The 11,930-nt window shown below is 38.5% G+C and overlaps 1 non-coding gene and 1 pseudogene across 1 annotated transcript; one reads left to right on the plus strand and one right to left on the minus strand.

Moving 5' to 3' along the window:
* The first annotated feature begins 406 nt into the window (after positions 1-406).
* Positions 407-601, plus strand: LOC135700532 (U2 spliceosomal RNA). Its single transcript, XR_010517583.1, has one exon. It is a non-coding gene; the product is annotated as a U2 spliceosomal RNA (small nuclear RNA).
* Positions 602-11,270: 10,669 nt separating this feature from the next.
* LOC135700207 (uncharacterized) lies at positions 11,271-11,930 on the minus strand (annotated as a pseudogene).

Genomic DNA, 11,930 nt, shown 5'->3' on the forward strand with positions numbered 1-11,930 from the left:
CTATTTTCACTCGATTTTCTTACGAAAACACTTCGCTGAATGCATGCAAACAATTCTTTAGGCTTTCAGCTTCAATTTGACTGTATTTTTACCACTGAGAAAAAGCAATCTAGCAAGGTTTTCTTGAAATGCAACACACGCACTACAAATTGTAGCTGATTTCGAGTTGCCGATAATAGAACAGCAGATTTACATGCAGTTCAAATGGAACGGTTGCCGAAGAAAAACTGGTTGCCGACAATACTCGCTCTCACTAGAGAAGATTGGAGCTTTGTAAAAGCGTTTCAAAACAGTTTTTGACAATTCTTTCGACTGAAATTGTTAGAGCAGCTGGCAGCAAAAGATTGTAAACAAACCAATACTGCATATGTGTGCGTTCCTTAGAGAAAAAGGCTATAGACAGAAGGTCGCTGCTTACGTTGCCGAGAATACGTAAATTCCCCTATCTGTTCTTATCAGCTTAACATCTGATAGATCTCCCATAGGGAGACAACAAATGTTAAACTGATTTTTGGAAAAGGGCGGAACGGTTAGGGGCTTGCTCCACTTCCGCCACGGGTTGGCCCGGTATTGCAGTACCGCCGGGATCGGCCCACGTAATCTTCTCAAATAAAGCTTTCCTCTCCTTTGAGTGGAGATGGAGCCAAAAGAGTTTTCACATCTGAACGTTTCGTGTAGAAATCTGTATTCCAATGCAAAAGATCGTTTTTTAATGAACCAACTGATGTCCCTAAACGTCATAGAAAAAAGTGTTTGTAAAGGAAATCTTAATGTGCGTACATCTAACTGTTCCATATTTTTTTAAAAAGCACATTGCAAATTTATAGGAAAAATAATCATTGCAAATGGCATAATGCTATTTCATGCTGCTTTTGTTCAACTATTCGATGCAGGATGCTAATTTTTCTTTGAATGGACACACTGAAACGAGGACTAAAGAAGTTACGAGAAGGAAACACGTCAACTTTCCAACATCTCCAAACATTTCTTTCCGTAAACCGGTCGACGCCCAACCAAAGTGCACCTGATGGCAAATCACCTGCAGAGCTGTTCCTGGGTAGGCCTATCACTACAACCCTATAGATTTGCTCAAGTCTTGTTAATCAGTTGTAAATAGCAAGCAGAACAAGCAATTCAACCGACGCCATGGCACGGTCAAGAGAGAATTTTCCGCTGATGATTTGGTGTATGCAGGGACTCATCATCATAACGAAACATCCTGGCTGCCTGGAAAGGTGATAGAGAGGAAAGGTTCCGTTTCAATTACACTGTCCTTCAGGAGAACGGTTGTCTTATCCGCTCTCACACTAACCAACAAGGCAACGTTATCTGGAAGACGCTAACGAAGTTCTGGTTCGCAACGAACCGTTGACTGTAGAAGAGGTGGTCCCACCTAAAGACGATGTTCAAGATGAGATACCAGCACCTGAGGACGTTGTTGAAGACATAGTGCCAGTATCATCCCAAGGAACCGAAGGCTTTCATCATGGCTATCACCTTACGACCTTTTCTGAGGGGAAAATGTTCCATAGTATCCACATGAAACGAACATCTTACAAGCCTATGAATAATCAAGCTATTTGACACAACTTATTTCTACATTTATTAATGTTCTGACCTCTGAAGTACATAGACCTAGTTATCCAACAACTTGTCTGTTATTGGCGTTGACGGCGACTCTCTAGCTCTTTATAGAGTATACTCCTATGGTAAAATCCATAAGCAAACGTCAGACTGTGCGTGAAACATGGCGGACTTCGTACTATCAACAATCAATACGAAACTAATGATTTTAAATTGGCTCACTACTTGACTAGCCGATTGGTCCCAAGCAAATCGATTAACGTACTCCATTCTAGTCGAAATTCTAGTACTACACTATGTTTGTTTTGATTCGCTATGAAAGTTTGACAGATAAAATGAGGGGTTCATGGATTTTCCTATGTTTCGAGGGGTGCATCGATTAGCTTGGGACCGAAGAGAGTACCAGAGCTGAGCCAAAAAGTTGAGCACGTTTCTTAGGGACCTTCTGGTCTTAGAGTTACCTCTATGGTACTATCCTTTCACTCCACCGAAAAATCCCATTAGAAACTGTCAATCTTTTCTAGAAGAGACGATTTTTCGACGGTGCCGTCAACGCCAATAGGAGTCTGTAACATTCAGCTAAACATTTTCCGTGAACATGAAGGCAGATGCCAGTAGTGTGTTTTGAGCAGAAAATTCATGGTAACATCCATCCGTGCACTCGTCTATAGCCATTCATGTCGGTTTGTCAGTGGTATTAAGATACTGAATATCACGTAATATAGGCCTGCCATCTTGAAAAAAGTCTTGATGATGCAGATTTCAAAATATTGCATGGCAAGGTATGGGTATGGGAGAAGATATAAAATGCTTATAGTTTTCAAAAGAATTACTTTAAATTGATTTGAGTGATACTGTGGTTGAAGGATAGTCTAAATCTACGTATTTGAACCACTTTTATCAAATATTTGGAAAATCTTCGAATATTTAATATAATATATCTATTGAGTAGCCCTTGAGTTTGCTGTTTTATTGTGAAAGTAAATTTATAAATTTTTTATCTTTATTAAGGAGATTTCAGTCCTGGGCTGGTTCATCTCCGGCTCAAATTTATAACATTTTTCCTAAGAGGAAGAGGAGAAAACTGGCTTCTTACTCTTGTATTTCTATCTCTATCTATATCTATCTCTATCTCTATCTTATGCACTTCAAAGCGGCCAATCACGAGCTGGTTCGCGTTTGACAGAAAAGTGGTTCGTTTTCGCCCCCGTACACAGTGGCACGAATCTGAATAAAGATGGTCAAAAATATTTTCTACCCTTTTTCGACGTTTTAGACACTAGGTGTCTTGGAAGAAGTTGCTTAAAATCTCGCTTAAAATGATATCTCGCATCTTTTGAAATACACACCTGAATAATCTTTAAGCTAGTATTACACATCCAAATTCTAACTTTTTTCCAGTTACGAGATAATGGTTCCATGTCTTGAACAAAGTTGCAGAACAGTTAATTTAATGAACATTTTCTAAAGCCACCAAATTTCTACATCTTAACTCTGTAGAGCTACAATTGATTTTCTTTTAGGACTACCTTAATATTTGTTTTTTGAATTAATTAGTGCTTTACGTCAAATGAGAACGCTCAAATTTGTGACGTCATATTCAACGGCTCGAAAAGATGCTGGGCGGGCCCTGGTGGGGTCTAAAACTGGTTGTATTTTGAAGATTACCTTATAAAATAGTACTCCTGAAAAGTTCAGCGCTGGGTACTGAGGGGTACCTAGCCAAATCTCGATTCGAAAATGTCAATATTATATACATACAGCCCATCGGACGGTTTTGTGACGTCATATTGAACAGCCCGAAAAGATGGTAGGCGGCCCCTGGCCGAAGATTACATTATAAAATAGTACTCCTGAAAAGTTCAGCGCTGGGTTTCCAGGGGTATCCATTCAAATCTCGAGTCGAAATAGTCAATGTTATATATATAGCCCATCAAACGTTTTTGTGACGTCATATTCAATGGCCCGAAAATAGGGTAGGCAGTCCCTGATGGAGTCTAAAACCGATTGTATTTGGAAGATCACCTTATAAAATAGTACTCCTGAAAATTTGAGCGTTGGGTACCGAGGGGTACCTAGTCAAATCTCGTTTCGAAATATTTAGTACAAGTTATAAACCAATGTGTGCTACGAGTGTGCTACTTACTCATGATAAAATTTTCAACTTTGTAAAAAATGCTTTATCTCGAAATGTAATCAATGAGTTTATTCGTGAATTGTATATACTGAATATGTTTTGAGTATGCTGATAGGCCTTTTTAATAGAAACTAAACGATCGATTCAACCTCTGGTGGTGAATAGGAGAACGTCAAAAAGAGTGTTGTGAGCACAAACGAAGTGACAGACGGAGCGGCTCGAAAACTTTGGTGACTAAAACGCTGTCCAGACTGAGCAGTTATAACATGTTATAACGGTTGTCAAATAATTGCAACACAGAAACCACCATCAAGATAGCGCTATAACATGTTATAACTCTGTAGTCTGAACGTACTATAACCTGCTATTGCAATTTTTCAGTGTACCACATGGCAACACCACTACTACTGGATTGTACCACATGACAACACTACTACTAGATTGAACTAGCATTTTCACCAAATGTACTAGAATGTTATACCTCCTAAATAAAGCTAAATTAATTAATTAATTAGAATGTTTTGGTTCTATCTCTTTCACTCTACTCAAAACTGAAATGCATAAAAAAAAATGACAAAATGATACGCACTCTTTGCACACTGTCAAAGAATCATTGTACACAAAATCAACTTTGTTCAAATCAAAACAAAAAAACTAACCCATCTGGTGGATGATGGCACAAGCTTCCAAGAAAATTCTATTACAGTGAACCACATTATTTAAATGGATTTCTTCGCCAGTTAGTCGTCTGTCACTTCGTTTGTGGTTGTGAGCATACATTTTTGCCTTGAGACATAGGAAGCGGAACACTTTTTTACTTTTCTTGATAAATTGATTCATCTGAGATGCTGCAAAACTTAATCTACAGTTGAAAAATTTAATTCTGTAACGTTTTGGAAAAGATCCTGCTGGTGTTCATGAATATTTTTGTTGAGAAAAATGAAAAATTAGAAAAGTGCCTTAGTGGTTATGATCTTCCGGATTTCTTGTGTGTGAATAGTTAAGGTGCAAATCAGTTCAGATTTGTGGAAAATCGTACAATAAGACAATTGCCGATGGAAATTGGTAAGATTTTGAATGAAAAATGCTGTTATTTGCGTTGGGGAAAATACTTATTCTGATGTAAACAAACGGTTTGGTTGACGTTTCTTCTCGAACTCGCGTGGCACACTCTACGTTGGTGGTGCATTAAAAAGGCGTATATTGAAAAAAAAAATGGTTTATTTACTTCTTATCTGCCTGTATTCGATAATATTTGACATGAAGATTTTTGTGAATCTTCTCCGCCCACGCTTTGAACAATTCCATCCGACAAGGATTGAATTAAATCATTTTCAAAAAAAAATCCCACTTAGATAATTAAATAAAGCCTATCGCTCTTTGCTATCGCCAAAACGTTAAGCGCAATATACTTTGTAAGGTCATCTGCAGCAGCGCTCAGCGAAGTGCACGCGGCAATTTCAAACATCTGTTGTGAAGTCACGTTCCATGTTCTGAAAAAAGGGTGGGTTCCAAAACCGTAGTCAGAATTTTATCATATAGGGGAAATGTTGGCTTCGGCAATACCTTAACCTATTATCGTCAGGGGGTAAACAACGTCCTTGAGAGCTCAATTTTCGCATGTGGATACATTGTGTTTCAGAGCGTCTATTGGCCAAATTTGAGTGCTCTAGGACTTTGTTTACCCCCTGACGATAATAGGTTAAGGTATTGCCGAAGTCAACATTTCCCCTATTCTGGTTTTCTTAAAAGTTACACGGATAGGTATAGCGAATATTTTAGTCCATTTACGCTATATAATAAAGTGCAAGGAATATACCTATATTTTTAGCTTGCATTATAATGTTTACAATTATCAACATATGAGTATCAATATTGAAATGAATGTACATAAAACATATAAAATGAATATACATAAACATACACTGAAGAACAAACCCATTAAGAACAAACCCATTAAATATATATCCAGATTAATAATTTAAATAATTTGCAAGTTCAAACATGTGTAGGTTAGCGGCGCCGGTGGTGTAGTGGTAAGCGTGATTACCTCTCACCCCAGCAGGCCTGGGTTCAATCCCAGTCGGCGCCGCCGGGATGTTCTGAGGCATAACATCTCTGATCACGCCTTCCTTCGGAAGGGAAGTAAAGCCGTTGGTCCCCGGTTCATGAGTTGATGGGTCGATAGGTAGGGTCCAGGTGTGGGAGCTGCCTTCCTGGCGTCGGTAGCATTGGTGCTCAGCACGGAAAACAAGATCGACGGAAAACAAATCAAAGAAAAAAAAAACATGTGTAGGTTAAAATCATTGATTCATAGCTCGATACCCAACGCTGAACTTCTCAGGAGTACTATTTTGTAAGCTAATCATCCAAATACAATCGGTTTTAATCCCTGCCAGGGCCACCTACCATCTTTTCGGGCTGTTCAATATGACGTCACATAATATTGACATTTTCGAATCGAGATTTGGCTAGGTACCCCTCGGTACCCAACGCTGAAATTGTCAGAAGTACTATTATATAAGGTAATCTTCAAAATACAACCAGTTTTAGACCCCGCCAGGGCCCATCCACCCTCTTTTCGAGCCGTTGAATATGACGTCACAAATTTGGGGCGTTCGCATTTGCCGTACACACACTACGAATGGGGTGGAAACAAAATCTACAAGCAAGCGCTGTATTGAAGGCCGACAGGACATCGCAGCAGAGGCTAACCCAGCCCAAGCAACATTGCAAGTTTTATCACGGTTTTAAAGCATTCTACAAGTTCTTCTTAATCATGGTCTACAGAACCCTCATAAAACCAAAATTATTACTTGGGCAGGGCTCATGGTGGTAGAGCCTCAACAAGGAAATCAAGTAAGTCGACGGGAATCCGACATGGGCCCAGGTTAAAGTATAGCAAGTAGCTAGCCAGGGTGGAAGTCTTTCCACTGAAGGTGCGCAGGATACATGAGTGAGTTTGTGATTAATTGATTAACTCCCTGATTAGCTCGATTAATCGAGAAGTAATCGGACACCCTTAACTAGTTGGATCTTTTCGGTGTAAAAAATAACTCGTTTATCTCAAAATGATTTCACCGCCAATTTGCAATATAGGGTGGGTGAGCTAGTAGTGGGGGAGCTAAGACATGTTATTTATTAAAAAATAAATAAATGATATGCACACAATTTTTAGATGTCAATCTTTAGCTTTCAATCTCTATTTTGCTAGAAAAATATTACATCGTAATCAAATTGAATACGTTTTCCGAATACTTGCCCTCCATTAATAGGAACACTGTTCCAGTAGTAGTGATAGTTGCTAACTTTGGTTCCTATAATAGTGGAACGCATTGCTTTCTCATGGGTTCCACTACTATAATAACCTCAACTGTAGCCCAGTTAAACAGCATTTATACGTCAAAACTAGACGTCACATTAAGTTTGACATTTCGTTGTCATAATGTGTGGGGAGCATTCGAATGGAATATTTAGTGTTAATATAAATAACTTTGAAATTATTTTCATTCCACACTGAAATCTAGACTGTAATGCGGTATTAGCATAGAGGTAACTCTAAGACCACTGGGTCCCGAAGAAAATCATTATTATTTTTGGCTCACTCAGTACCAGAACAACGGTCCCAAGCAATCCCAAGCTATTTCACTCACCCCTGCATGTTCTGCATGAATCCACACACCCCTGATGTTATCTGTCAAACTTTCATAGCGAATCAAAACAAACATAGTGTAGTAATAGAATTTCAACTAGAATAGGGTACGTTAATCGTTTGCTTGGGACCAATAGGCTACTAAAGTGGTGAGCCAATTTAAAATCGTTAGTTTCGTATTGATTGTTGGTATTAGCAACAATCAATTCGAAACTAACGATTTTAAATTGGCTCACTACTTGACTAGCCTATTGGTCCCAAGCAAATCGATTAACGTATCCCATTCTAGTATAAATTGCAGTACTACCTGTGGTACCTTCCAGCCATTGTGGTACCTTCCAGCCATTTTGTTAATATCAACCGCGACCGCAAGAGACAAACAACCGTTCGCCGTAAAGTCTGTCGAGTGAATCCTATTTCTTTCAAATTTTTCTCTGGTTCAGGTCCTGAACGGTCATACACACCAAGCAACTATTCCTTTGTCTCACGCATACTTATTTAAAATCTCCTATACTAATTTTACATCTACTTCACTCAAACTAATGCATATGGATATTCCAATCGATCATTTCACCAATACATACTTACACATGTTTTAACTGAAGCATCTGTGTACACGAGGATTTCTTTTCCTCCGTGTCCCCTTTTTTTGAACCGTGCAAATGTTTCGTGTATTTTGATTCTACCTTGCACTTCATTGCTTACCTGTCATAAGTCGGCCATATGGAGCTTTTTCTCGTTTCTTTATCGACGAGCTTTTTGAATGCAATGACAGATCCAGAACAACATGTGAAAAGGGCATACAAGCTTTTTGTAAACAAACCTTTGTAGGCCCTTTTCTCGCCACCCATATGACACCAGCGCAAACCTTTAACATCACCGGGTAGGGGACACTTTCTCCTTACCGATGATATTCCTGGTTTGCGTGGGCGACCCTCGGTTGGTGAGAAAAGGGCCTACAAAGGTTTGTTTACAAAAAGCTTGTATGCCCTTTTCACATGTTGTTCTGGAGATATGATTACAGTAATGTCGACTAATGTTTACCGTAAATAGTAAACATTAGAAACAATCGAACTGTCAGCGGTCGACTGCTAAACATTTTCACATTTCCAATCAAAGGAAGTTCATGGTAAGTACTCTGTTGAAATTATGATTTATTGACTTTTATTTCGTTCCAGCATATCTCTTCCACAATCAATACGAAACTAACGATTTTAAATTGGCTCACTACTTGACTAGCCTATTGGTCCCAAGCAAACGATTAACGTACCCCATTCTAGTCGAAATTCTAGTACTACGCAATGTTTGTTTTGATTCGCTATGAAAGTTTGACAGATAAAATGAGGGGTTATTGGTTTTTCTTATGTTTCGAGGGGTGAATCGATTAGCTTGGGACCGAAGATAGTACCAGAGCTGAGCCAAAAAGTTGAGCACGTTATTTCGGGACCTTCTAGTCTTAGAGTTACCTCTATGGTACTACACTATGTAAGTACTATGAAAGTTTGACAGATAAAATGAGGGGTTCGTGGATTTTCGTATGTTTCGCGGGGTGCATCGATTAGCTTGGGACCGAAGATAGTACCAGAGCTGAGCCAAAAAGTTGAGCTCGTTTCTTCGGAACCTTCTGGTCTTAGAGTTACCTCTATGGTATTAGCGAAAGCTTTAAGCTTTTCTAAACTCGCGAGTTTGACTGCTGTGAAAATTACAATAACAAACTTTACACTGTTTCAGTTCAATGCACGTGAAATTGTCGTCGATTTAACAATCCATTGAAGTTCTCTTCAGTGTTTTTTGACTAACTGGGCTGCGCTTTTAGGATGGTTAAGCTTGATTTATTTAGAATTATACATTTCAATTCACTAGTCGAAATAAATGTGCATCAAGAACTAACACAAACTCACTCATTAGAGTTCCGTCCGGCGGTGGACATGTGGTCACGTTTCTCAAATTATCTGACTAGCTTATCCCTGATCTGTCTGTCGGTCGGCGTTCGCCGGTCGGAAGTGTTACTGTTAAATTGATTTTATCAAACGTATTCTGAACGTGCATCCCCCATCAATCTATACAACCACACGCAGAAGCATGTAGACTAATTTGATATCTCTATCGAAAGCCAGCGAATTCCACCTACGCCCATCTCGTAAGTTTTGTTTCTCAAAGTACGACGCTGCGCTGGAAGGGTGTCTTTTGTGTTCTTATCTTATTTCCTGACTTGACGACCCGGCTTTGCAACATGTATACTGAGCGCCAAGCCGAGAATTGTGGAGGTATGCTTATTTTTCTGCTAATATATTGTGTACTGTATACTATGCAGTCTATGGACGGCATTCTAATGAGGCTTCGTTGTTTAGAATGTTGTAGGTTTACGGGCTAAGCAGTCGTCGATGATCGATAGCCGATTTTCGATATTCCAATCACGTGCGGAATAGGTTTGGCGCATTTGAGCATAAACAAATGGTTTTGGGTGTGTGTGATGGGTAATGAAAGTATACGAATGAAGGGATTGCAATTATTCGCGCTTACCGCCGAGTGAATGTCAGTGGTAAGATCACTTTCATGGGGTCATCAGTATGCATAATATGGTTCTTGTTGAACATATGTCATAATGGATTAAAGCTAAATGTATTTGCATGTGAAAGCAATCTGTCCATGAGAATATAAAATTCCTGATGCATCCAAGAAAGCGAATTGAAGAGAAGAGGAAAACACCGTTTCTTATGGTGTTGCCAACTCAAATGCGGACAGAAACTTTAGGTAAAATACCAAAAAATATACCTCAAAAAAGTCCTATGAATAACGAACTAATAAATAATTTAGTTATTACAATAACAAACGGATAACAGACACTTTTTTAGACGCCAAATATCATAGTTTGTTATTTTGAAGGTCTTTTAATACCAATTCAATAACTCTTTTAGGTGTTATTGTCTAAAAACTGAAAGATCACATTTTGTTATTTTGGTATTGATTTGATATTTTACAAAATATTTCGATAACTGAATAGTGTCAAAACAAAGTTTTATACCACAAGCGTACCAAAATCTGGTATCATACCACATTAAGATATTCATTTGTTATCGATTAGCTATCAGTTCCTGCTCGGGATGCTACTGACTTTTTTGGGGGGTATCTGCGTTGACTTATTCCAATCTGATGGCATTTTGTTTTCTACATAAACCATTTAAATAATTCTAACCAACTCATTCATCGTTTTCTCATCAGCATTTTTAAATATTCTACAAAAACTCTATCTGAACCTGGAGACTTCCCATTGCAATATGTATTAACTATAAATCTGATTTCTATAAAGTATTTAGCTAATCTTAAGATAAGACTTCTATATTTTGCTTGTTAAATGTAAAGATGTAAATTCGGCTTACACTTCCAGAACAGAACTCTCGGTAGCTTCTGAGTTTAATTCCTTTTTATATGTACAATACTGTTTGTTTGTGTGTAAAAAAAACCCGAACGATTGATGATCGTATGTCGAATGGGTTCAGCCCATTTACCGAGTACGTTACTTATTTTAATCGAATCGCGGTACGCTACAGTCCTTCCTCCTTAAGAACCTAGCTAGTATAATTAGTTATCGAAATTAATCTAATTCAAACGTTCTTTTTAAGTACATGAAATACATTTCAATTCAACAACAATTAATTCATAATCTTCGATAGCACTGTGTGCTTTACTGTTAGATGACTCTGAAACTAGTGGGATTACGATGCTTCAGCTTAAATTTGATTTCGAACGTGACTCCTAGTCATGACTAGGCTATCGCTCAGATTGCGTCTTTTGATTCTGAATGAATCTGGATCCAAATTATCTTCCAAGAAACCCAGGAATGGCCCTTCCTCAGCCTCTGACCAGCCTAGGAATTGTATCTTGTCCGGCTCCGTTCTACCACGCTTCCGTTGGGTGAAGTCTGGCAGCGACAGTCTCAAATCCCGGACTAACTTCAATTGGTTCCGGTGGGCCATAATCGTCGAACTGTGAAGGGAGATTTGAAAAATATTTTTAGAAATTTGTTCTAACAAATCACGCATTTTTTATAGTAAATGGTATCCCCTATCACCAGCTTTAAAAATGGATAAGGTTTAGGTGGAGTTACTACAGGGATATCTTGCGTGTCAGGTTTTCTTAAAATTGTTTGTATTGTCTGTTAGGATGAATTAAGTCAAGTAGAATTTTGGGTTTATAGGATAACACTTTATATGCAGGTGGGACTACTTTTTTGTGATTGATTTTTTGATTGCGATAATTAATCAAAAAGTAGTTGATTTTACGTGTTAAATCAAGCTGCCGTAGTTCTGGATCAAGAAGGTACTTTTTGAAAACATCCTTGACTACCCTGACTAGAAGTTCCGCTTGACCGTTGCTGCTTGGATTGTAAGGAGGGCTTTTCATTACCTTCACTCCATATTTCTCCAAGAACCAAGAGAATTCCTTCGAGTTAAAAGGTGGACCTCCATCTGTAACCATCACATCAGGAAGCCCGAACCAATCAAATAGAGTGACTAGCGAACTAATTACTCGTTTTGAGTCTGTTCCATGTAACAT

The sequence above is a fragment of the Ochlerotatus camptorhynchus genome, unplaced genomic scaffold, assembly GCF_037179485.1.
Source record: "Ochlerotatus camptorhynchus isolate MF236.1 unplaced genomic scaffold, CSIRO-AGI_Acam_v1.1 ptg000011l, whole genome shotgun sequence".
NCBI classification, from domain to species: Eukaryota; Metazoa; Arthropoda; class Insecta; order Diptera; family Culicidae; genus Ochlerotatus; species Ochlerotatus camptorhynchus.